General features: G+C 39.9%; 2 long non-coding RNA genes across 4 annotated transcripts in view; both read right to left on the bottom strand.

Annotated features, from left to right (window-relative positions):
- The window catches only part of LOC120756870 (uncharacterized), a 150,312-nt gene extending 127,900 nt beyond the window's left edge, over positions 1-22,412 (bottom strand). The window contains exon 1 of one of the 3 annotated variants that reach the window (XR_005702258.1): positions 22,356-22,412. This is a non-coding gene — a long non-coding RNA (uncharacterized LOC120756870). The remainder of the gene's footprint in view (positions 1-22,355) is intronic. The other 2 variants (XR_005702263.2, XR_005702259.2) reach the window with 2 other exon arrangements.
- LOC120756871 (uncharacterized) lies at positions 14,410-18,871 on the bottom strand. The gene is made up of 3 exons (XR_005702267.2): positions 18,800-18,871; positions 15,899-15,966; positions 14,410-15,051 (listed from the first exon to the last, which is right to left on the bottom strand). It is a non-coding gene; the product is annotated as an uncharacterized LOC120756871 (long non-coding RNA).
- Positions 22,413-26,401: the final 3,989 nt, after the last annotated feature.

Raw genomic sequence — 26,401 nt, 5'->3', positions numbered from 1 at the left:
TACAAATGGGGACATGAGACGACAGGTCTGGTGAAGAAGGAGTCTCCTGGAAACTGTATAGCTGTAATTACTGAGTGCTGGTGCTGTCTCAGTTGGTTTTCAACAAAGGTAACCGCCTTCAGCAAGTTATATTTCCTCAGCTAGCTAAAATGAAACCAGTCAAAGACACAAATATTTATGATACACAATACATAACCAAAGTCATTGTCTGCTTTTATTACTTTATTTTTGTTGTCGCTCCGAAGTCTCCCACATCAACAGCACAAGAGAATTAAACAGTGAAGCACTGAATTATTTTTAAATTAGACTTCCAAAACTAGAATGTTGAAGTCATACTTACAGGAAGATAAAATGCTCTTATTCTGGGCACTTTGCTTGCATATCACCTTTGTTTCTCAATAACTCATTCAGTTTGTTGTTCAAGAATCGGTCAAGTAGAAGTTAGTGAGAGCTGAGACCCTTGCCTCCTTGCATGTGAGCACCCTCAAACACCCAGCAGGAACATTTTGGTAGTAAAGGGAGCATCTGGTGCAGGCAACATTGAAGACAGCAAGACCAAGAAGAAAGCCCAGGCTAATCTATGTTTTCTCATCTGTGATCTGTTAAATCTCATAAATGGGCTCACTTGCCCATACAGCAAAATAACAGCGAACAGCAAACAATCATGTCATAATTAGACAAGACAATGTGAGAAAGAATATCTCTTTTGAAGTTATTTCTGCTATTATCTGCATGCCCCAACTCCTCTTACCTCTTTTCCTGGAGAATCATAAATTCTGAAAATTCATTTCCCAACACTAGCGATAATCATTGGGTTGTATAGGAGAGAAGACAACTGGAGCTATTATATAATTTTTCTTCATCTTTATACCAGTTATGGTTTAATGCCTGCTGGCAGCTAAGTACCACACAGCCACTCAACTTGCTCACTCCCCCAGGAAGGATGGCAGAGAGAATCAGAGAAGTAAAAGTGAGAAAACTTTTTTTTAATCTCAACTGTGGGTTGAGATAAAAACAGTTTAATAGGGAAAGTAAATGCTATACATAACAAGCAAAGCAAGGAATTCATTCAGTACTTCAGGCAGGCACTCAGCCATTTCCAGGAAAGCCAGGCTCCACTGAACATAATCACGACTTGAGAAGACACCATCACAATCACTGAGGTTGGATAAGACCTCCAATATCATCAAGTGTAACCTTTGACCAAATACCACCATGCCCACGAAACCACACAGCTGAATGTAATTACTCCAAACACACCTCCTCCCTTCTCTTTCCCCAAGCTTCATGTGCTGAGCATGACTCCATACAGTCGGGGATATCCCTTGGGTCAGCTGGGGTCACCTGTCCTGGAAGTGTCCCCTCCTAACTACTTGTGTACCCCTAATCCCCTCTCTGATGAGGTGAGGAACAGAAAAGGCCTTGATGCTGTGTGAGTGCTGCTCAGCAATAGCTGAAACACCCCTGTGTTATCAACACTGTTTTCAGCACAAATCCAAAACACAGCCCCACAGCAACTACTGTGAAGAAAATTAACTATGCCCAAGCCAAAACCAGCATAATATCATTTTTTTCACGACCAATTATTTAAAGAAGACAAAAAAAACACAAATCAAAACCAAAATAGATTCACAGAGGTAAAATGAAAAGTACTACAAGTTAAAAAAAAAAAAACACCATACTTTATAATGAGCAAGTAAAAAGAAGGGAAAGTTAACTAGCAAAGAGATGAATAAAAGATGATACAATGACATAAAATATAATGAATGGATTGAGAGAAGTCAGCCAGGTGCACCTGTACAGCTCTTCAATGTTTTCAAATATTTTATATCACATAATGCTCTCAATGATACAAGAAGGCAATATGCTTTAGAGTGGACAACACAACATTTAGAACGAGCCAACAGAAGTTAATGCAATAGTATTTGAGTTATACCCCCCCAAAAAAATCCCAAAGAATTTCATATGACCAGTTGTGCTTACCTTTCACTGTGGAGGCACAGAGTCACCCACAGCAGTTCTTGATTACCCATCAGCCAGTTACGGCTCTGTTATTATTACAGTACAAACATGTGGGGAACACACATGAAAACTGTTCTGCAGAAGTGAACTAGCAAAGAGTGAAACATCAAAGCTTTTACATATAAACACTGTGAAAGAAAAGCTATTTTACCACTATTATCACAACAGGAAAGCAAGAAAAAATGCAGCACAGATTTACAAAGTAAAATCAGAGCCCACACTCTCCATTCCATTTTCACTATGCTTGAAGTGCCACATTCTCATTTAAACTTTATGAATGAGAAATTAATTTGAAAAGGGGGTTTTCTACTCTTTATTACTCTGTTCTCCCTGAAGAGGCATAACCAAAGCCATAAGGGAAGCATCCTTTGTCAGATGAAGCATCAAACCTGGGGAGAGTCCATGACTAGTGACAGGACAAGAGGACACAGGTTTTCGTTGCACCAGGGGAGGCTTAGGTTGGACATTAGGAACAAAATCTTCAGTGAAAGGATGATTAGACATTGGATTGGGATGCCCAGGGCGGTGGTGCACCATCCCTAAAAGTGTTTAACCAAGACTGGACATGGCACTGATGTCTGATTAACATGGTGATGATGATGGGTCATATGTTGGATTTGATGATCTCAGAGGTCTTTTCCAACCTAATTGATTCTGGTATTGTGCGACCATTTGGGGGGTCAAAGTGACAGAATTGCTAAGTCCCATCCAAAAAGAGTGGCTGCTATGGCGTCTTGCTTGTAGTAGTGGGTACTGAACCCCAAGGACACGTGAGATGAGGAAACAGGGGCCTGGACAGTTGAGTGCTTCAAAGGGAAAGCAGGAGTAGAACTTGGCAGATTCAGCCAATGAGGCCACATGTCAGAAGCCAGACACGTAAGTGAGGATAAACCTCCTAGGAACAAGAACGTCAGGGAACTATGTCATATACCAACACTAACCCTAGAATACACAAGACAACTTTTGGCAGATCACACTGTGTGTGTACCTGCTGGATGGTGAGCAGCCATTGTATGCAGCCTTGCATGCAAGAAAGTCTCCTATGCAACTACCTCATCCCTTCCCAAGGAGCATCCACACTTTTATCCTGCCTACCACCCTACCAAAGCACTGCAGGACAAAAAAATACAAGACCTTCATATTAGGCAAAGAAACAGCAACTGTTAGTAAAACTTCACACGATTAAATAAAAGTAGAGAAAATCAAGTCTGTCGGCACACACTCTCTGATTCTTCCCCAGAGGCTCACATCTTACCACTGCTGTAACTACCATGTCCTAAAGGCCTCTGTGCTGCAACTACAGTTCCGGCTTTTTTAACAGATTCCTGCCCTCCATCACACCTATTACCACATTACATCCTTCCACTGCTACTCTAAGCACCTTCTATTCACAGTATTGACAATGGGTGATTTCACAAGGGGGGCAAAATAAAGCAGCCATGCTTAGTCTGGAGCGCAGAAGATTACTGGCTGTAAACTATGTTCATACTGTTGGTACTACTTAAAAGAGTTGGGCATTGCCAGCAGCCTGAGAGGCTGGAAACCAAACCTAATTGAGATGTGAAATTTCAGCTTCCCTTTCCTCCTGGGCAAGCTGTAAGTATCCTGAAGGTCATAAAAGGTAAATACACCTGAAATGTCAACCCATTTAATTTCTAGGTTTAAGCTCTTGAATACTCCATCTCATCTGGTTGGGAGAGAGCATTAGGAAGCCACAAGACCTTCAAATGCTTCAACATTTGACATGGAAAGCAGCACAGGCATGGAGACCCGTGGAGCTGCTGCCTAGCCCAGGCACACTTTGAGCAGAGCCACCTCTCTGAGAGCTGCGCTGCTTGGCCAGACACAATTCAGCCCAAATCTCAGTGCACTGGGGAGGCAGGATGTGTGAGGGCTGCCTGGATCATCGGGTCTGCTCTCCCGCCATCAGACAGCCATACCATACATACCTTTTCCTATCAAACCACATCTTAAAACTGCTTGAGTAGGTAGAAGGCAAGATAAGGTACTGTTATTAGACAGAAATTACTGCATCTAAAATTGAGAAATGCTTTTAACCTGTGCTACTAACAGGACAACTGAATTTGCTTTTGAAAAAAAAAAAAACTAAAAACTTTCTTGAAAAGCTGTTCAGCTCAACTACAGATAAGCAGTAAGGTATAGTACAGCTTCACACCAAACACAAACACCAGGTGATTTCAATCACTGACTCCTAGATAAAATAGTCAAACAAATGAAGTGACAAAGAAGATTGAGAGTCTTTTGCCATCTGATAACAGCGTGTCATGCATGGTTACTGAGGGCATTATGAACACACACACATACACCCAGTGATAAAGATTGGGAGGTTTTCTATATACAATATGAGTTAGTAAATTTTTTCATAGGAGAGTCATTGAGGAATTTCCTATGGATTTTTTATGATGTCAATATTTTATATGACTAATACGGAGGGTGAAGGGGTTTTGCCAAATCAGTTCCTAGTTGTACCAAATCAAATAAAACAAAAATATCTATCAGGACAATGGCACCTGCTACCATGTGATTTTTACTACACAAACCATTTTAGGTCAGACTTACAAAAATTTTGCATGAAAGAAAAAAAAAATCAGATCCTAGTTTTAAGGCTTCTGGATTTGCCCTAAAAGTAAGGTGGCACTGGAAGAACTATACAAATAAGGAAATCAGCCTGAAACATGTATCAGTAAAGGCAAAAGCATTCTCAGTTATGCTCATCACAAAAAAAAAAAAACACCACACCACCACAGAGTTCAAAAGCTTCACCTAAACAATTTAAACAATCTGTGCTCTGTATTACTAGTGGTAAACATCCACAGGCTGACATTTAGGAGACCTGGATGGCCAAGAGTGATTATTCTTAACATAATGTCTCAAAAATCATTTAGATAAAGGTTTATATCTCTGTATTTCTGAGCAAAAACTTAGGATGCAACTGAGAATACATAGCAGAGCATATTTGCCCTACAAAAACTTATACTAGGAAGAAGTTGCAATCATTTTGAGCAGATATTTTGAAAGAATAAAATCAAAGAGCAATATAGTCAGTAATTGCTAATGTTAGTCCATTCAGACAGTATTGTCTTTTATCTGCAGACTGCCTGTAGAACTCCCAGTAATGACTTCGTAGGCAAGGCAACAAGAAGTATCTTTCCCAACTAGGTTCTTAGAGTATCCCCTCCTACATGCCACCTCACTTATATTGTTCATACTGCTGTTGCTACCAAATGGGTTACGCTGCCAAGCATGCTGAAGAATTCAGCATCTGTTACGTATCTTTTCCCTGTTTAGGGTAAACAGCATGTATTTATCAAGAACCTGTCTCTGTTGATTAACCACCCTGCTTTTCCCTTGCTTCCCCATTTGCAATTCTGTTCCACAAAATTTCCTCCTGGACTAAATCTTTGCCTGCACATACCATATGGCACAATGATATAAATGAGACGAGATTAAGTTAATTGATTTTATTAGACCCCATGAAACAGATTTTAAGTTCAATGACAAACATTTTTTCACCTATGCAGAACACAGAGGTGCTGCCCAAGCCATGGAGCAACAAGCTCTTACACAAGTTATTTTGCACAGAAGAAAGAATTCTTCCTTTCATAAACTAGAGATGAAAGAATAGCAGTCTTTCTATGCTTTATGAAATGAGGCTTTATGAAACTATATTTGTCTCCCTGAAGTGTACATACCTAAAAACTGACACAGCCATATCTAAAGCTCAAAAGATACATGAAGACCTTTACCAAGCAAAGCAGTGAAAATCCTAAGAGTCCAGCAATCACATTGCAGTAGATTTACTCACTGAGAAACTAGAACCAGGCTGAGAGACTGCAAACAGGTGACTTTCTCTGCTTTTCCTGTTGTTTTTGGGTTTTTTTTTTTAATTACTTCATTCTGGGATGTAAGAATACACACAAGCTCCAAAGCATCTCTCATGTAGTTTTACTACCTGTTACATCTAGCCCCCTGCTGAAATTTTTTGCATCACCTGTGATGAAATCTGAGGAAAAGGAAATCAGCCACTTTAATACAGCTTCCAAATCACACATAACAAGGTATTTTAAAAGAGAATTTTTTATATCTATTCAAAGAAAAGACCAAATATGAAGCATTTTTCTAGACAAAGAGAAAAAAATCATTAAAAAAACCTTAAACCATAAAAAAAAAGAAAACCTAAATCATTAAAAAAAAAAAAAGGAAAAAAAATAGAGAGCTGCTGTTGAGCCTGGACATAAATCAGATGCTGGTATGCTCCCTGCTGCTTATGTGTGGTGTTGCTCATCACTACCATAATTTATACATGGGAAAAAAGTTATTATTTTAAAAAAAAGATAGAGTGCAAATTATTTCAATGCAAATTCAGGAAAATAAACAATGACACTCACAAACAAGTATTTTCTATCAAGGTCACCAAGCAAATGGGAATTCTCAAAGAACATGACCAAATCCACCATATGAGAAAACATCGGTTTCAATGATTTGTTAACTTCTGGTAATTCATACAGTAGGTACAGGAGTTTTCAATTTTTGTTTATAGAATACAAAATATATTAGTTGTACATTCATGTTTTTTTAATGAAACTTCACATGACCTATCACTACGTCATTTTGCATTATTTTTATTGTCAAAATATAAAGATTTCTAGATGGAAACAGCTTCACTTTCCAAATATTTCCAGACCTCTTTGTACTAAACCTTGCAAAGTAGTTAATCTTTGATATTTTTTTCCTTTCCCCTCTCTTGCCAGTACAGGAAGAACCATAAGAGATACAGGCTACAATTTTAAAATAAAAGTTGGCTCTGCATCAGCGAGTCCCTGCCCTTGGTGAGTACAAGGTACTCGTGGGCTCCAAGAGCTCACTACAGCCCCTGCAACAGCCGGGGGAGTCCAAGAACCAAGCTTTCCCAGGGAGTGTCCTCCTGAGTTACACTGGGGCATCTGCCCCCTTCAAAAGGCAAGCAAACTTTTTACAACAGCCTTTCCTATAACGAAGTAGATCATAACAGAGCAGGGAGCATTCATGGATCATGGGTGTTCCAGAGAAAAGTGGTTTGCTGTTGGATCAGTTTTTTCTCAGCAAGAAGGGTTAAGGCTCCATCATCCAGAAAACCAGAACAAATAACGCAAGACTGGCGGCAATCCTTCTCCAGGGGAGTGGGGGAAAATTCAAAACAAAAGAAATAAATGCAGTTTGCAATGTCAAGTCATTACCAAGAGAAAGATTGTAGGGTAAAGTGCTGCCTGAGCACACAAGGTTGGGACTGCCAGGCAAGACAGTGTTTCTTTACTGGGTGCAGGGAAAGGCTGCACACACGCTCTAGATAAACAGAGCATCACATCAAAGGCACACCTTGACTCCACCAGCCATTTTCCTGCCTAATGGGAATAACCTGGAGGACCCCAAATACTGCCTAACAGCTTGGATCAAAGAGGACAAAGAAATATTTGCTATACTCCTGCAGAATTGGAGTCTGCACTGCAACGAAGATAAAAGAGTATTTGTTTGTCCTCATTACATGAAGCTTTTTCAACAAAATAATTAACTGTAGCATAACAGAAAGCTTCACTGGATAAGAATTTTTAAAGCATGTGTTGAAATCCAACTACTGAGAATAAATTTGAAAGGCCATGTAGGAATATGAAAAAAAAAAAAGATGTGAGGCTTTTTTATAACTTTATTTTTTTAATATTTTCTACCCTCTTAAAAGCATGACCATCAAAGCAAATAAAAGTTTAATAAGTAAAAAAAAAAACATTTTAAATGAAAAACCATGATTAACTTATTAAGATCCATTAAGTGTATAATTACAAGGATTCTATTACATTAAGATACCAATTTCTTTAAAGCTAGAAATAATACCTGCTGAAACTTTAATTATTTAAATGAGAAGAGAAAAAGGCATGTTATCTTCTCTGACAAAGATTAAAATCAATTTAATTGCTTCTCTGCTGCATTGACACGATTCTTGCTGTGAGTCAAGCAACCAAAAAGGGAAATTAATACTGCAGCTGTTAATCAAGTGATATTTGTGTGCTTCATCTTATTATAGCAGGAGCAAGAATAACTACTACTTTGGAGAGTTTGTCCACACTATATTTCATAGAATTTTTTTGCTTGAAAGAGCATCTTTACTCAATTTGAGTTGCAGGCATCTCCAGGTGACATGCAGCTTGAGAAGATTGTATGTTACATTGTTTGATCCCTTCATAAAAATTGCTCTTCCAAGAGTAAGGTTTATTTCAAATTAAATTCACCCTCAGGTATCTGACTCGCTAGTATGAAATTACCAATCACACCAAAAAGGGAAAGAAATACAGCTGGAGAAGGTTGCCTATGAATCATGCTTTCAAGGAAGAAAGCAGGTCAAAGAAATCAACAACTTCAGTAAAATTAGAACGTGCATTTGAAAACACATAACAGCTGAGCACACAGCACAACCATGGCTTCTATCTGCTGATTTAAAAATGTTTATCCTTGCAGTGCCTTTGTTAAACCTCTGCACCAAGTGAATATTCAGCAACATCTACAGTCAACAAATTAATGTATCTGATTGTAAGAAAAATGGTATTGTGGGATATTTATGAGTTCTGAAATACAAACCCGTGTGGTGCCTCATCATTTCTTATCAGCCCTTGTTAACTTTACAGATGATGAGAAGCACCAGAATAACTGAGGTTGTCAAGACTAATAGATCTCAGAGGCTCAGCACCAGCACAGTTCAGTTCCATCTACAGTCCACTTTTGAGAAATTTTAACTCCTTCACATCTCTTCCCTGGGCAGGAACCAATTCCATTACCTGGGCTGTTATTTACTGTCAGCAGCATCAGGCACCACCCAATTTCAGGAAGAGCAGGCAGCACTTTTGGGGAAAAAACTTGTGTTTAGTGGCAGAAAAATACCAAGCAGGGCAATTTAAATACAACCTAAAGTACTATCTGCATTCTACTGGAATTTCTAGGATCTGGGAACAGCAAAATAAAGGTAACATTTTTGGAGAAGGGCTTTTCTAGGAAAGTAATTAAATTAATATTGGCTAACAGAGTAGAATGATTTGTAACACTAATTCTTCACTTAATGCACTAGCAAGCATTAAATAACTAGGTACAGAGTTAAATTACTAAAACTGGTTTGAACTTTATTGCACAGTCAGCAAACATGAGGAGCCAAATCTCTTTCCCTTTATATTACTTGGGCAGTTTAATTTTGTGCTTTAGACGGGGTACCTGGTCACTTCACCCCTGCCCTGGCTGACTGTGCTGCTATCAGACCAACAGGTTATATTCCGTTTGGCCAAAAGCGGCTGTGATAGATCCCAAAGGCTGGTTTCTAAGAAAAAAAAGTTTCAGTGAGTTTTGATACCAGACTGCAAAAACCAGCAAGGGTGTGGGTTGTGACAGACTACCAGAGCTCAGATGTTCTTGAAAATGAAAGCCAGGGAGCCCTATTTAGAAGGGATTTTGGCTCCATTTTAAGATTTTGCAGATGGGCTCAGGACTAGGTCTCCTTTTGAATGCTTATCTTCTGGTTTATGGGGGGGATGGGGGAGGGGAAGTCTCTGGCTATAAGACACTCTAGTTAACCAGCCATCATTACTGCCTCAATTTTATTTTTTACAGCAAGTGATGGAGCTCCCTCCACCATCTTGGGATAACGTGTTTCACCTGCACACATCCTGCCGCACCCAAGAACCCACTCTGGAAAGAGACTGGAAACATTCTGGGCAGAATGTTTCTGCACACGATGCCAGGGAGGAAGGAGAACATCAGACAAGCCTAAGGATGCTCGTGAACACAGCAGCAAATCATGGCAAGTTAATTTACTGTCTCATGAAAACCTGGTACATAGAAACCTGAATTTTTAAGTCTCCTGGAGGCTTTGCAAGATCCCCAAGGAGCTCCTGGAAGTGGAAGAGCAGCAGAGCAAGTTGCAGGGCACCTATGCACTGGGCACTGATGGCTGCAGGGAATGCTGCAAATCCAGACACCCTGGCATAGTGTGGAGCAGCACAGTGGGACCTTGGACAAGAGGCCAAGAAATTCAAGCTGCTATTCAGCAGTGGAACCAAGCCAAAAAGTCCAACATCATCAGCAAAGAAGATTTTCCTCCCTGCATTAGATCAGACTCAAAGGGAGATGCTAGTGACACCAATAAGGACAGAACATGAGCAAGAGTCACTGCAACTATGCAGAAGAAAAAAAATCTGTCATGGAGCTGAGACAGCAGTAACAGCAAGCTCTCACTGTCCCTGGCAGGCACGGGCAGTTTCTGCATGTTCTCACACACACCCCTGCAGGCTCAGATGGGAGCCTTAGCTGAACATGACACTGCCAGGGGCTCAGAACAAGCCACAGCATCAGAGTAAAACTTTTCACTCATCTGACACAGCAAACAAATATATCCAATAACCATCGTGTCCTCTGGGGTGTGCAGTAGGAAAAAAAAAATAGGTTTAGAGAAGGAGATTGATAGAATGAATCCAATCTTATTTTCCACCAAAATGTGACACAGCAAGCTTTACTTGTTCTGATGCCTGTCTGAGGGTCTTTGTCACCAAGAGACAGTCTGTCCATTTCCTAGGCAAAAGTGGGATTGACTCTAGCAGTTGCTTCTCTTAAGAGTCCTAAATGTAATCCTGCGTATCCAGGAATAAACAGACATGTTCCATCTTGTTCGACAAGGATAACATTATGTTGCCTCTCTTCCTTCCCTCACATCTTGTCCATCCTACCTTGCTCTAGCTGCAGGACGCTGCAGGAATAAAAGAGTTCTTGGCGTGTGCTGTGAAAGCCGTATGTTTGACAGCAACTTTCTTCAATTTACATGGTTACACCCCAGTCAGTCAGGGTATCATTACCATTTATATTGATCTGTATGTGGCCAACCACCTTACAAGACTGAGCAATTGATTAGAAATAAAAAAGATATAATAAAATTTAAAAAAAAAAAAAAAAATCCCACAACTCAACAACAAACAAAGAAAACAGCTGAGAGCCACAAAACTTAAAGTAACTCAATATTATCCTTTCGCACAAAACATTAAAGAAAAGTGCCAGAATTGTTGGGTGACATAATTCAGCACTTCCCAGACAGTCTGGTACCTAGCTTTTAAAGTGCTGCATAGCCAGAAGCTGTGTACCTTTTCTTCCCATGGCACCAGGGCACAGGTCTGCAGAAGCAGCAGAGGGATGCAAAAGAGGAAGATATTTACAGGGCAGGGAAATCTGGTGGGAGGGGTAGAACAGCACAAAAGCCTCCTGGCTCTAGGGTATTCATCTCAATCTGCCACTGGGGGATAACATCTAAGCATCTTGGTGTACCTTCAGCAGCTTGCACAAAATGGGCTTGAAACCATGAGCCAGTTGACAGCACTGCCTTCCCTTGGACCCCAGAGAGCACTGCAGCTGGAGTGCCCTCGCCAGCTGTAACACCAGCACACAGAAAAGAGACATAACACAAGCAGGACTGAATGATGCTGTGGCCCAGCCAACATTGCCCGTAAGTCACAAACCCCTTGGAAATGCTCAGTGCTTCACACTGCTTATGTCAAAGGAAGACTCAAATCTATTTGAAGAGTCTGGAGAAAGATGTGTTGTTCCCATTTCTCTATCATTTCAAGAGCTAATAGTACTCCTCTTTTGGGGAAATCTACCAAGCAAATCCAGTTTTTGTTATTGATTTCAAATGAAAAACAACCAAAAATAGATTCAAGACTTTCTTCTGGATACAAAAATATTTTCAACCTGTATTCCATACATTATTGTGAAGGCTCTTTCAGAAACCATTTTTCTTTCTCCAAGTACTTCACTTCCACAAATAGCAGATGAACATAGCTTGTAGTTATTAGATATTAGTCTTAAATCCTCCCACTCCTCTCAACAACACCAATTCCAATTAGATTTTTGTATTTCTTTCATCTCTTTGTGGAGATGAAGTGGTCTCAAACTACCTGGCATGGTGCTAAGATGAATATTTGCAACAGCTCTAACACACCAGCCTAAATCCCACTCCTGCTAGAAGTCGTGGAGTTTTGCAGAAGAGGCAGGGAGGTGCTATAAAAGGAAGTAAAACCTGGTGTTGTTAGTATAATTGCACAGAATAAAAGTGGGTGAGAATCAAAAGAGATTTTTAGATTATTAGATCATTATTTTATATTATTCATTATATCTTAAATTTAATCAAATATAAAATTATATTATTTATATTATTAGATAATAATTATTACTATTAAATTAGTAGAGAGCACATCAGTCTTCTGATATGGAGACAGCCTGATCTGTGCTGGCAAATTTGAAAGAGAACACCTGCTCTGGTGTGCTGAGAACGGAGTGACATTTCTCTGTATGTCGGCATAGAACACCAAGGATCCACATGAAATGCTTGCATTAGCTAGACACTATCAGCCTGAACAAAAGGAGAGATAAAGTGTTTTATAACCAATATTTTGGCCTCAACATGCTTTTTCTCAGCCAACAGCATTTTATAAAATTAGAAATAATAAAAACATATTTCTGGTCCATTACAGCCTGCCAGGAAACTAAAGGACATCAGAAGCTTATCAGGTTTTTAGCATCTCAAGCTTTCTTCACTCATGCGTTCATCTTCCTTTCCTCATGACTTCTTTCAACACTAATAATTTTCAAAAGGCTTGCAGAAACAGGAAGGAGCAAAAGGTGTCCCCACATCTTTCACCATCAGTAGTTTTTATGCTCTGACAGTATGGAAACGTAACTAATAGCAGAGCATACATCATTCTCGATGAACAGTCATCACCAGGGACACAAGAAAAACACAGAGGGGACGCTCTGAAGATTAGTGGTGCAATTTAGGGATTGGGAGCTGAAAAGCCACATGCGCTTCAGATGTCTGACAAGATTCTGCTCTAGTGGTTCTACAAGGATGCTCGCAATGATTAATTCATGCTTTACTGCTGTATCACAACATCTGCAGCAAGTTAACCTCTCTGTCTCAGTTTTACCTTCTGCAAATTATAGATTATAATTACAGGCTAGGGATTAGTTAATATTTTAAAGGTACCTAAGGCTTGAAAAGGCACAGAATTGCCCCCAGCTATTTGGGGGTGGAACCACTTTGTATGATGACCATGAAAGTCTAATTCAATACTGTATGAAAATAATACACCCAGGTTGGATATGAGACATGCTGAAATAAAAGGAAATATGAAAATAGAAGCCTTTAAAGATAAATAGCAATTGTGAAAAGAAGTATATTGCTTGCTCAGAGCCCTATAAATCCTATGGATTTATGAAAAGAACAACACTAATATTATAACTCCGGACCATCCTTAGATATGGCTCCACAAGCAGGTTCCACCTGGGAGGTTAAGTGTGAATTTACAACACATTTTCTACTCTACAGTAACTACCCACGTGTTTGCTTTTACTGTCCAGTAAATACAAGGCAGTTTATAACATACTCATGGTTCAGCTCATGTAAATTGAACTGTATCTGAATCTCAGAACACTATTATTAAAAACACATGTATCTGAGGTAATAACAACAGCAGGTCCTGTATGACACCAGCAAACAGAACCTGAAATGAAATTCAATACAGCATAATGTAAGGCAGTGCAAGAAGATATGAAAGCAGCCTTCCTGCAGATCTATGCACTGAACAGGCATTTAAATCTTATTATACCCGATCATATTGCACTATTTGGGCACATTTCTAGATAGTATAAAGAAACATTATGCCTAGTACTGCTAATTCTCTACATGCAGCAGATGGTTTCACCATAGTGAAAATGTGTGTTTCAAAATCAGACCCTGTGCAGGGAAGGTAATGATGGAAACCGTGGCATCACATTTCAGAGATACAGAGCTCAGTTAAAAAGAAAAAAACCAAAAAAGCAGCCAAATGCTACATAGGCCGAGAATATGGCAATGATTTACTGAAACTTCTGCAACAAGTAGGGGAGCCAGAAGTGAGATATTGATGCTTTCTTTACCTTTATCATGTAGGAGAGAGCAGCTGCACAGAGCACAGCTAAGATGTGGAGTTCCAAACAAAAAAGTTATTTTATGTGCCTGGGGTGTCAGAAAAATAGAACTATCAGCTCCTGTGCTAAAGGAAAGCTTAGTAAGCATGACAAGCAGCAATACCACACCCATAACCTAGTGAAGGCAACAAATACCTTTCTGAACACCTCACGCAGCACAGCCATAACAAGTTCTAGCTCCACTGGAGCCCAGTGCAGAAATACCTGGTGATAGAGGTGACAAACTTGGAATTTCAAAGAAATTTCTCTATGGGGAAAGAATGTCATCTATTTCTGTTACAAATTAAAGAGGGTAGAAGCATGTACTCAAGGCAAATTACACCATTTCTGTCACAAACTCCCTGCAAGATCAAGATTGCTTTATTTGATGGAGACTTGCATTTTGGCTCACAAACATCCTTGTGAGTTTGTCCCACCCTCCCTTGAATGCAGCCCTTCCTTGGGACCTGACAGCAATCAGCAGAGGCAGCTGTCTTTTACAGATCATGACCTGAAAAGCAAAGGAAGATTTTTTTTGTGTCCCTTTATCCTATAAACCTTTAGGTAGATCAATGGGCTTGACAAACTTCTCACCAGCTCCTGTGAATTTATGTTCTTTGAGACCAGTGTGAATAAGGACAACCAGGTCCAGCACTTTATGTTTGATATCCAATGTTCAAAAAGAATTAAATGAGCATGAGGTTTGGGGCAGGGGGAGCAGGGAGGAGGTAGGGCATGGCTTTTTCCCCAGATACCTTCAAAGAGACTGTCAAAAGACTGCATTGTTTTTTCCAGCCCTGACTCCTGGCCCAGAGGAAGTCCTCTCATACAGAACTATCCCTGTATCATCCTGGCAGGGAGCAGGTCTCTGTGGAGGCTGGGTCTGGTTTCCAAAGCGTGGCTGAGCTGAAGGAGGAGCCAGGACTGTCACATGAAGTCAGAGGCAGGTTCCAAGCACCCAGTACTGCCCATGAGCTCTGTGTGCAGGGCTCAGTGTCAGCCGTCCTACAAAGAGAGCAACAGTTCTAACAGGCTTTATTACTTTCAGAAGCTTAATTTTTGCTGTGGTTAAATCCACATGAGATCTGCTTGAGACAATATTTCTGCATTCCCTCTTGGGATGCAAATGAGTCTAAGAAGATTCACCAGGATCAACTCTCTGCTCTGCCAAAAGCAGCACATCCCATATTAGCTCCTTCAGTTTCCTACACCCTTTGCTGGGGTGTAGGAAACTCTTCCTTCCTCAGAACAGAACCCATACTGAAGACATGTCAAAGCTTCTAAGGAAAAATTTTTCATTAAAAATTCCACATTCCCTAAGAAAGTTTCAACGAATTGCCGCTTTCTGACATTTGTTTTGTTGAAAAATTTCTGACCAGTTCTGTGAATATAACATTACACGCGCTGCACAAAAATAAACGCTTAGAGAAAGCTAGATAATATAAATTTGGAAACCTGTTAATTAGAGCTAAACATATGAAACATATGTCAGTTACTGATATATATTAAAAATACAGTTAAATATAGCAGCTTGTTTTCCATCACTACAGCTATGTAATAGCTCACAAAAAATGAGAAATTCAAGGGCAACATCTTGAGACAGCACATGAATGTTCATTTTGGCCACTTTATTGGTGTCCCATGTATATGTTCTGAAGACAAAATATCACTGCTTTTCAGGGACCTTCAGCATGTAAAATACAAGTACCAATTCTGCCTTCTTTATTATGGGCAGCAAATCCTGAACCAAAGGTATTTTCCCAGAGCTGCCATTACTCAACTGTGAGAAAGCCAGAGATGTCTTTGATAGCAACTTATGTCCGGATTTGAGTATACATACAGCATCTATTACCTTGGAACATGTGTTTACTGTCCACAGAGTCTAGTACTGGTACTCCACCAGAAGTTATAGACACATTCCTTCAAAGTTAAGAGAGAATAGTATCAGTTTTAAGTGAAGGATTTGACACATTATTAACAGAAATGGGCCAAACAACTGTTTCCTGTAAGAGTCACTCTTTGCTGGGCAGTAGCCAAACTCCTCACACAGATGGAGAAAAGATGACAAATTGTCTGTGCACTTCTCTGGAGTCAGGTCCCAAAGGCACACCGGCCCACTGCGCCATTAGCTTTGCCCAGGCAGGGAGCAGGTCTGTCTGGAGTCAGTCATCATGCGACCCTGCAGGCACGTGTCTGCCACGTTACAAACTCCCCAGCCAGGCTGAAGGCAGCCCAAGCAAAGACATTTTTATCTGGTGACCAGATACAGTGGATCCACTCATAATAGCAGGGCTCAGAGCAGGAATTGAGCCCAGAACCCTCAGTTACAGCCGCACAAGTTACCACCTCCAGCCCCAAAGTAAAAACTACCACTACACTGAAAAATTACAGCAGAATAAAGACCCTTCAGCTACAGACCTTCTGGTCATATTTGCTCGCTAACCTGAGAATCTCATTTGTATCCTCCACAATGGAGTTTGCCCTTTCCTCATCAAAGTTTAGCTAAAAAGCAGAAGCAATCAATAACCCTTCCAAAACAGATACCACTTTCAGCAGTTGTCAAGAGTTTCTTAAATCATTTGTATATTTCACTTGGATTTTCACCTCCCTGTGCCCAGAGGCTAAATCCTCATTACACTAAGGGGAATTAAGGAAATCTGAAAGTGTTCATAACATGATGTGGGCTGTTTCTATCATAGTAATGACTTTCCTGAATTTAGGTTTTAAAAATCTAGAACAGACATGCAAATAAGAAAATCAAATGCTATAAAGTGAACTTGACACTCCTACCCAGTAGCTAATGAATTTCTTTGATAAGACTTAAGAGAAAAGCTGAAAATAGTAATAGAAAACTATTTGTTCCTATATAAAGAATTAATACCGCAGAAGAAAGCCTCTTTGGAGTTTTATCACATTTCATCTTTGCTGAATAGTCGTGCCTTCAGCAGTTGCTACATGAAATGTAACTGCCACAACAGTGAATAAATACATAAGCAGTGCTATAATACAGCTGCTCCTGGTAACAGCATTAATATAAAGCCTTTAGTGGTCACCACACACCAAACCAGAAATGCACTCTGACTTTATTAAGATGTGCTTTCATGTCACTGAACACACTAGAGCTTATCACTAATTTTTCCTCCTTCTTCAGAATTCGGAAAAGAGAGGTACCTTGTTCACTGCTTATTCTGGCTTCCTCCCTGTAAGACATTTCTAACAAAAAAACATTTTCAGGTCCTTTTCCCCTCTGGCCCACTCTTCCAGTACTAAAGAGCTCCTCTCATCTGTCCTCACAGCTAGGGCTACCTCAACTCATCTTTACCCCTTCTCAACCCTCACACACTGAGAGCAAAACAGACCCTAAAACAGTGCCTGTGGGAAAAGGTAAGATCAACTCCCTCATCTATGCTGGTCTGCAGATTTCATCAGAATACTGATTTCAGGGAGAAAAATATCCTGTTCATTTTACTAGGAAACTCCAAGAGCAACAGACCTACACAGATGGACAAAAGTGCAATAAACAGAAAGTTGGCAGCGTGAAAAGAACACCTGTTGCTGACAAACTATTTTTATTACAGTTTTAAGTCTGAATAGCTTGCACTTATTTTAATTTTTTTCATTCTCTCGTAGATCTTAGTTACATATAACCACAAGTCTTCAAGCCAACTGATTTCCTTAGTAGACAAGATCTTTTCATAAAAGTGAAAGATGATTCTTTTATAAGGTCACCCTTGGAGAGCCTGCCCAAATACAGATGAAAACATTAACAAGGGTCTGCTCTGTATTCTAGAGAAAAATAACATTTGAAAGGAAGAAAAAAAAAATTAAAAAAAAAAAAAAAAAATCAGACAAGCAAAGCCAAGTGGGAAGTCTTGCTATCTACCCATTCAGCACTTTTGCAAACAAATCAATTTAGTCATCTGCAAGCTTGGCCACAAGCTCCCTGCAGGAATTATAGCTCATGCATACACAAGTCCCAAAGATTTTTGTTCAAAGTTTAATCACATGACAGAAAAATATCACCCATTTACTGTATTTGCAACTCAAGTTCTCATAACATCATATTTTTGAAAAGGTGAAGGAACCACACAGCACTGGCAAAGTGACAGAAATCATTTAAAATGTCAAATTCGTCAGTTATTCAGGACATTCTCATGAGGAAGAGGAAAAAAAACCAAGGGCAGTTATGAAGGAAGGTGTGCAAGTGTGCAGAAGTTTAAACATTAAGAGAAGAGCGTGACTAATATATCAAATATTTAATTCAAAAGAACTATTACGATATCCTCCTACCCCCATTACAAGAATGTTGACAAAAAGATCTAGAATAAGTAGCTGTGTTTTCTGAAAAGAACCATTTCATCTTGTAGGGGGTTTTTGTTTCATTTTTTCCCACTGACGGTTACTATCCTTCCCTCTCAACACTATTTCACGTCTAGGTAAGTGTGTCACAAGTGTCACATCTAGCACATCTTTTAAAGTATTTGATTTGCTTGTAACTTCATATCACTTCTGTTTTAGCCTTTCCCCTGCCTTACTTTGTAGTCTAGAAAGATTATGAGAAACCTGAAGAGGCACAGTCATCTGCCTCAAAAGAATGTAGGGAAACAGCTGATTTGTCTCAAAAAGCATCTTTTTTCTCTGCAATTGCATTTCAATTTCACCTATCCTTGGGGAACCTTGCTCCTTTGTTTCAAAGGAAAATAGCTCAAACTAGCAAAGTCAGTAAATTGTTAGTACACCACCACAGTATTACCTAACAAGTTGGTTAAAACTTCCTCAGACCAGGAGCCAGCTCTCTCAGAGGATGGTCCAACACCACGCAGCAGTTTTCAGGTAGCCTTATGAGAAAATAAAGAAAAATACGGACACTTCCCAAAAAGCCTACAGGTGAGGTCAGGAAGCAGTACCGAGGAAATAAAGGCAGGGTTTCACTGCTGAATATCATTTTCCTCCTCAGCTGACAGATAATCCAGAGGGAAACTTCTTGCTGCAAGCCACTTCAGGGCTTTGCAGTGGTACAGGAGGTACCAAGGCTTTCCTCACATGTGCACCTACTCCCCACCCACCAGTTATTTGTCGTGCAGGATCTCCAAAACATTTGCTTAAACCATTATGGTGGCTGCGTGACTATATCCAAATAAAACTGAATTCCTGACATATTATTTAGAGACTTAAGGGGAAATACAATTATACTAATCCCAAAGGGGGAAAAAAAACACCAAAACCAGCCATTTTCTGCATAGGCACACTCTGGAAATGGCTGAATTACACGCAAACATTTTTGGAGAGAACAAAAGGAGTCCAGCTCAAGTCAGATGGTTGAAAAATTCAGACTCAACAGAGTACAGGCACAAACAACACTATAAGAAATAAGAGTCATGATATGAACCATAAGTTTGCCCTTAACACCTATGTAATGCCAGGTACATATTTTATATCCCTGTATAATATAGTTGCAATAGTACACAACCACATCGTAGGGGGATCTTGAGCTGTGACTCTGATCCACAACTGTACAAAGCACCTCCCCCTCCTCTATCTTTCAAGATTATAGCATTGTACTGAAGACAGAGAAAAGCCAGCATGTACCAGCCCACCATCCCTAACTGTCCTCCAGGAGAGCCTGACCTAGATGAGAAATGCTGCATTCCCACCACATTTTCCTTCTTTGTCAGCCATTTCCTCCTCAGTCTCCACTCCATTGGCTGGAAAGCAACAACACCTCAAATAACTTTTAAACGTGTTTTGGGTTCAATTTGTCCCCTCCAAAATAGGTCATAAATCAGAAAAAGGAAACTGAAACCAAATCTCTATGATGTTATCCTATATGGTAAGCAATACACAGAAGCAACCAGCCAGCTCCATGTTAAAGGGCTGAAGGAGGAGTATTTAAAGCTGCAAATATCAAGGGAAAGCCAGGCTCTTACATCCAGTTTTGGGCAAGCAGCTGAGCTAGCAGCTCTCACACTGGCAGTATTGTAATCTCAATCCTCGTGCTTCAGTGTCCAGTTTCATGCTACTACATTTGAATGTTGTACTGCAGAGCTGTTTATTTAGACCCTTCATTTTTTTGTCACTGTTCCTATTACCAGGTTTCAGGAAGCTCCAGATGTGCATATTAACAGCACTGGCAGCTTTTCTAGAAGAAAACAAATTTTACCTTTGAGTTGTGACCTCTAACTTTTTTTAAGTGTACATCCATATTGTCTGGCATAAAGGTAGAGAGCCACCTTGGGCCCAAACTCTCTCTTCCCCTAGAGGTATAGAGATATGGGGCAGGGGGAGGAAATCAGAAGGCTTTGTGATTACTCTGTGGCACACTGAGCCTGTAAAACTAAACCCATTTTATTTCATCATATTCAAATCCCCACGGTTCCAGTGAAATTTAATTATACCTTCACTTTGCATAATTAAACAACCATTTCATGGCTTTCTAAAGCATATAAAATGACTGATGAGTGTAGTGGTAAAACTTTCAAAAGTACTAAGAGATTTAGGAGGGTACAGGTATGTCTAGACAGCAGCTAACTTGCATAAAAGCAGCAGTATTATTTTGTTTGCCCAGTGAGATTAAGTAGCTCTCCACATATGCCACATTTTAGCAGTTCAACTATTTCTGGTATTTTATCTACCCCATTTACAGCTAACTCAAGTAACTTCATCACGTAGAACAGATATATGTGAAATCTTGGTGATTTATCAGATAGGACTCAATATTTTAGCCACAAAGCAACTTTCAGAAGGTTCATAGTTTGGTGAAGTAGCAGCTATGAACACTCAAATGAACCCTTAAAGCATTGCTTCATGCCAGTACATTAATTAAGAAACATTTTTTCCCTGCCTCCACACTGAAAAAAACACATATTATGTGACATTTTAGCTCTCATTTTGTATATTCCCTGAAAAGCTTCTTAGATCAAATTCACCCTATTTTAGGTTTCTTCTTTCCTGGTTTCCTGTGCCATGTTCATCGTCATGGTATCCAAGCCAGCTGTCCTTAGCTCATTCCTCTTTGGGAAGAGGCAGTAATGGGCTATGGCATCTCTTACACCAGAGCACAAAAGCCTTTTCTAACTTCTTTTTCCTTTTGGAAAACCGGTATTTTGTAAGCAGCTAGAATAGGATTCACACATATCAAGCAGTATCTGGGTTTTTCCTCTCTCTCTCCTTCCCTTGTCTTTTCAAAGAGACTGCCTTTGCTGATAGAATGGTTTCTGAAGCTAAAGGATGCATCTTACAGAACTCTTTCTTTATACAGCAGCACAGGTGATAGGGACTTTCAGTCAACACACTGTACACAGAACATAATTAACACCAGTCTGCTTTGAGAAAGTATTTACTTCACATACTAGGTGAAAAGTAATGGTTTTTACCATTCTCAGAAATTCAACAAAAAGCCCAAAATTCTACCACTTTATATGCAAAATTATTCAAATAAAGCAACCAACAATAACACAAGTTGATTTACCTATAGCAGACTTCTAATTCAGTCTTGTTTTAACAAGTCAGTAGGCCATAACTCCAGATAGCATTTCTATACCAAATATATAATCTTGTTTCTTGTTAGGAAACCAGAAAAAAACATTAATTAGGACTCCTGTCTGAAAAATACATCGTGCTGCACTTCAAGTAGTGAAACAGGTGTTTTAACTCATTTTACACATTTCTGTTCAAATACAATCCTAATGTAGAATGGTAAAGACTAAAAGGAGAAAAACACAGATGGAGTAATATATACATAACAAAATGTGAAAGTATAAATAATGCAAGCATATGGCATACATGTGAAACTGCTTAGATGATCAGGCAAAATCAAACAAAAGCAGCATTCCCTGTTTTAATCTTCAGACATAAGACGGACAGCCTTCTTGCATTTTTTACAAAGGCTAGAATAGTCCTTTTTCTTGACAATTACTCCACTCCCTAGATGAAACATTTTTTACTCAATTTCTACTACTCAATGTCTAAAAATGCACCTTAACTTGGCCCAGCCACTAGAGATTGTGCAGAGCACACAGACCTGATCACAGCAGTTTAGTGATTTAGCATTTCCAGAGATCCACATGTACCTGATATCTGCGCATAGAAAAGGTCACCTAAGTTTATAGCATGCACTTGGACAGAATAACAATACAGGATAGATATCTACTGAGGAAAAACAACCTTGAAAACCCACCAGATTGCATAAGGTAAAAATGTTGCCAGAAGCCAACACAGACAGAAGCAGAGATTGCTGAAAAACAATTCTCCAACAAACAACTGACATACACAAATATAAAACTGAGTTTAAAAAAAAATAAGCAACCTACTTTTTCTTGGACAATCCAGCATGAGAAGCTGCAACCCCAAGCATACCCTGTGACCTTTACAGACCCAATTGTCTGAGGCACTCCTAAAAAGCTCTTTTCACACCTGGAGCCAATTGGACTTTCAGCCAATTGGTGCCCCAGACCAGCTGCTGTAGCTCACAAGAGCCCCACACCTCTGCAGGAGGCTGCTGGTCTGCAAGGGATGGAAGAAACTTCACACATCAACACCTCAGCTGCCCCACCACAAACTCAGTGTTTCAATGGACACCTGCCTTTGACATCCGTTTAAGCTACACTCCCTGGACTGGCTGAGGTACGAGTGGGTTGTTTTTTTTTTTTTCTTTCGTGCAGAGAGAAAAACACCAGGCACACACATTTCTTACACCGTTCCTAGAAAATTTGCCACCACTAAAATAAAGTGCTACATCCATGGCAATAAAGCAAGTGTCTGAGGAGCACAGTCAAGCACCAGGGTCCTTCTCATCCTCCTGCTTTATGTCATGTCCTCTGCTGGGGATGGCGAGGTGTCTGCCAGCCATCCACAGGGAATTATGTCCTACTTGCATCTGCTGACCTGCCTGTGCCATATGCAACTTGTAAACTACAAAAGCATTTCCACCCAGCTTCCTTTTACTCAAGAATGATGGCAGTTAGGCGGAAAAAGAAAACGGGGAGGAAATTCACTTACATGCTCCAGCAATTTAAGACTAACTCTTGGAAACAAAGCTGTAGCATTCCCTGCAAGTGTCATCACTACAAAGCCAGCAATGAACACAAAGGATTTTTAAAAACAGTCCTCAGTTACAAATGCACATTGATTTTCAATAAAGCCATTTGAACATTTTTTTTGCTTGGTCTGCAGGTTGACTGTCACCACTGATTTACAGACAAGATATTCCCACATAATATTATTACTGCTGTTATTTTGTATGTGTTAAGTATTTTTTTAAGCATTTCTACTTCCAACAGTGGGGAAATAATATGAAAGGGAAAAAAAAAAAAAAAAAAAAAGGAAGAATGCCATTTGATTTTCTTTTATTTCCTGTTGGAATTGCTTGGAAAGCTGAAAGAACACATAATCTTACCAGATAAGGAGGCATTTGTTTTGAAATAGCAACACAGATCATATTGGCTTTCCACCAGCAATGTCGCTAACAGACTGACCACAGGAAATTAAGGCTAGACAGCTCTGAGAAAGCTCTTCATGATTCATATTCAAGGTGAGTGGCCAGCTTTTTCTTCCTCATTCAGCAACTTTCCACCACAAAACATCCATATACTAGAAGGCTGTCACGCAAGAGGCAGAGGTCATGCAGAGAAATTAAAGTAATACAACTGGCTGATATAGGTCAACCTGGTGATTGCAGACCTTCCAATTCAGGATTGCCTTAATTTGTTCAACTATCAAGTAGGATAGCCCCTGAAAGAGCAATCACAGTAAAAATGCATGAATAGGAACTTGGAAAGGATGCAAAGAGCACCTGTTTGGTGATGCTGGATGCTTCACATACACATCCTGGTAAATACAAAAGGAGGAAACCTTAGAACAAAACTCTTGACTATTTTTCATCCACTCACAGTTCCTATGGGATCTGATTTCACTTTCCAAACAGATGTAACTACAGCTGCTTCACTTGCAAGGTGTCTCCTAACACTGTTGATGAATAGCCCTACATTTATCTCCCAGGGCCACTGATCAGAAGGGAATCTGCTTTGTGCTCCAAATTTCAGTAAAAGTGCCTAAAACCATGAAACGCCACAGACAACCAAGGGCTCACCTGGGAGGCATGATGCCGTTGTTATGATTCCTAAATAGTTTTCAGGCACTGTCAAAACAAAAAGTGAGCATGCATTTGGAATGGCTAACAGTGACGGAGAGGGTTACACACTGGAGGAAGGGTTTTCAAGTTGTCTCCTTCAGGTGCTCAGGCCCTCAGCTCTTTGCCAGGACACCACAGTGCGGGCTGAGAGCCTGCCTGGCCTGCATTAGGGCCAGGAATCTGGTACAGTCATCAATTTGACATTTACCTGTTACTATCAATACTTAATATTAAATATTTAGTGTCAATATTTGACATGAGTAAATGAGTATATCTGGATAATAGTAGACTTCTCAGCCCTACTTGAAACCAGAGGAAAATAATGAGGCATTTGATAAAGAATGAAGCTAAAAAAAGGTGATGAAAGGTGGTGTGATGTCAAACAATGTGGAGTTATGGAGAAGAACGGAACTTTTCAAGCAGTTGTTACTTTTCTTAAGAAAAATACAAGTTTCAATGAGAAGGGCAATAATACTTAGCCTTCTGTAGGGTATTTGACTTGCTAGCCCTGATAGAGGAGATCAAATAATATGGAGTCAACACAGTTAGCACTTAGCGTGTTAAAAACAGGCAGTCAGGTTTCATGTTAGTAATTCAAAGTAACTAGTTATAGTTGAGAAGTAATCACAAAGCAGGTACTTTGCTGGGAGGACCCCAAGGATTTGCCTCTTAGACATACGGTGCTGACACTTCTCCTCAGGACACGAGAGAAAACAGAACCTCCCCACTGAGAAAGGTGGTAGAGCTGAAGATTAGGGAGGTGGTCAGAGACAAAAACACATCTTTGCTACAGAACATTCAAGGAGTCACACGCATTTCAGGACAGCCAAGTGAACGTGTCAAAAACCACCAGACAGTCTAAAACAAAGAGTGAAAAGTTTAAAAAAAAAAAAAAAAAATTAAAGATATTTAAAAAACATTTTTCCAGGCATTGGCTCCCACATTCTTCCTCCTTGTGGTGCAGCTAGTAATCATGCAGCATGTGGCTCGCTAGTTGTCTATGCAGAGTTAGTTTTCTGTTTGTAAATTTTGGAGGCTTTAAATAAAAACACTGAAGAAAAGGTTCCAGACATTATGTGGCAGTCCCAAGGCTCCAGCTAGCTGACACAAGGAGAAGTGAAACAAGAGAAAACCCCCAGGAGATGCAGAGAGGATAAAAGGGAATGCTACTTGTTCCAGAAAGTGCCCCACTGATGACCATAGACTTCTCCTTGTTCCTGATGCTGTGGAAAAGTTGTAGATGCCATGGGCATCCCTGCACGTTACCTCCTCATTTTTGACAAGTGAACTCTAGATAAGAAATGACAGGTCACAGAGTGGACCCAGAAAGTGTCCTTCCTCAGAACAGCACCTCAGTATGTGTTTAAAGTATACTGCTGCACTTCAAGCGTAGCTAAGTATATGTTACCTGCCTCTGATTTTTTGTGCTGAAGAATGATGTCTTCGAGTACGTGCTTAAATCAGTGTCAGAATCCTTCAATTCTTGGCTGAGCAATTAGTGTCAAGTCAGGGAAGGGGAGCATATTTTTATTGTGAGAACATATGCCCAGAGAGAGTAGAACTGAGCCCAAAAATCATCAAATATGGTCCTGAATGTTGCCTGAGGGTAAATTTCAAGTTGTGTCAACTTGGCCCACATTCGAAGGAGTAACTTTAGGCAGACAGGCAGGAGTAACCTGCCAGCCCTGAGAGCCATCCATTACATCCTCCCTGACACAGAAGGAAGCAGGTTAATTTTGATTCAGACAGCCCAGCAAAATCCTACTTGTACAAAGTGAGCCATTCTTCAAGGCTTGTTTTGAAAGGCTTTTTTTTTTTATAATGGTTAAATAACTATTTGTTTTTGTGCTGTTATCAATCATCATGGTGAACGGCCAGTGATAACTGAAAAAATTGGATGTGTTCAGAAAGGAAGAATACCTGGGGACCAGGCTATAAACATCCTTCAAAAAGAAAGCATCCTCTGTGGAAAGCTGATTTTCATTCTTTCCAAACACATATCCTAGACACACTGGCACTTTGTGAATAAACAGTTTAACTGCTTTAATTAAGGCAATACAGCTAAGCTATCACATCCAGCCAAGCAAATGTGACTTCTGCTGAACAATAATGGTAGAAGTATTATTCCCTGAAACTTGGATGAGGGACAACTTTACTATTTTTTTTTCTAGTCTGTCCATCATTACTCTTATGAGAGAACAAGTTTGTGGTCTCCTCTGTACTGAA

This window comes from Hirundo rustica, chromosome 9 (assembly GCF_015227805.2).
Source record: "Hirundo rustica isolate bHirRus1 chromosome 9, bHirRus1.pri.v3, whole genome shotgun sequence".
NCBI classification, from domain to species: domain Eukaryota; kingdom Metazoa; phylum Chordata; class Aves; order Passeriformes; family Hirundinidae; genus Hirundo; species Hirundo rustica.
This window is presented reverse-complemented; position numbering and strand designations above follow the sequence as displayed.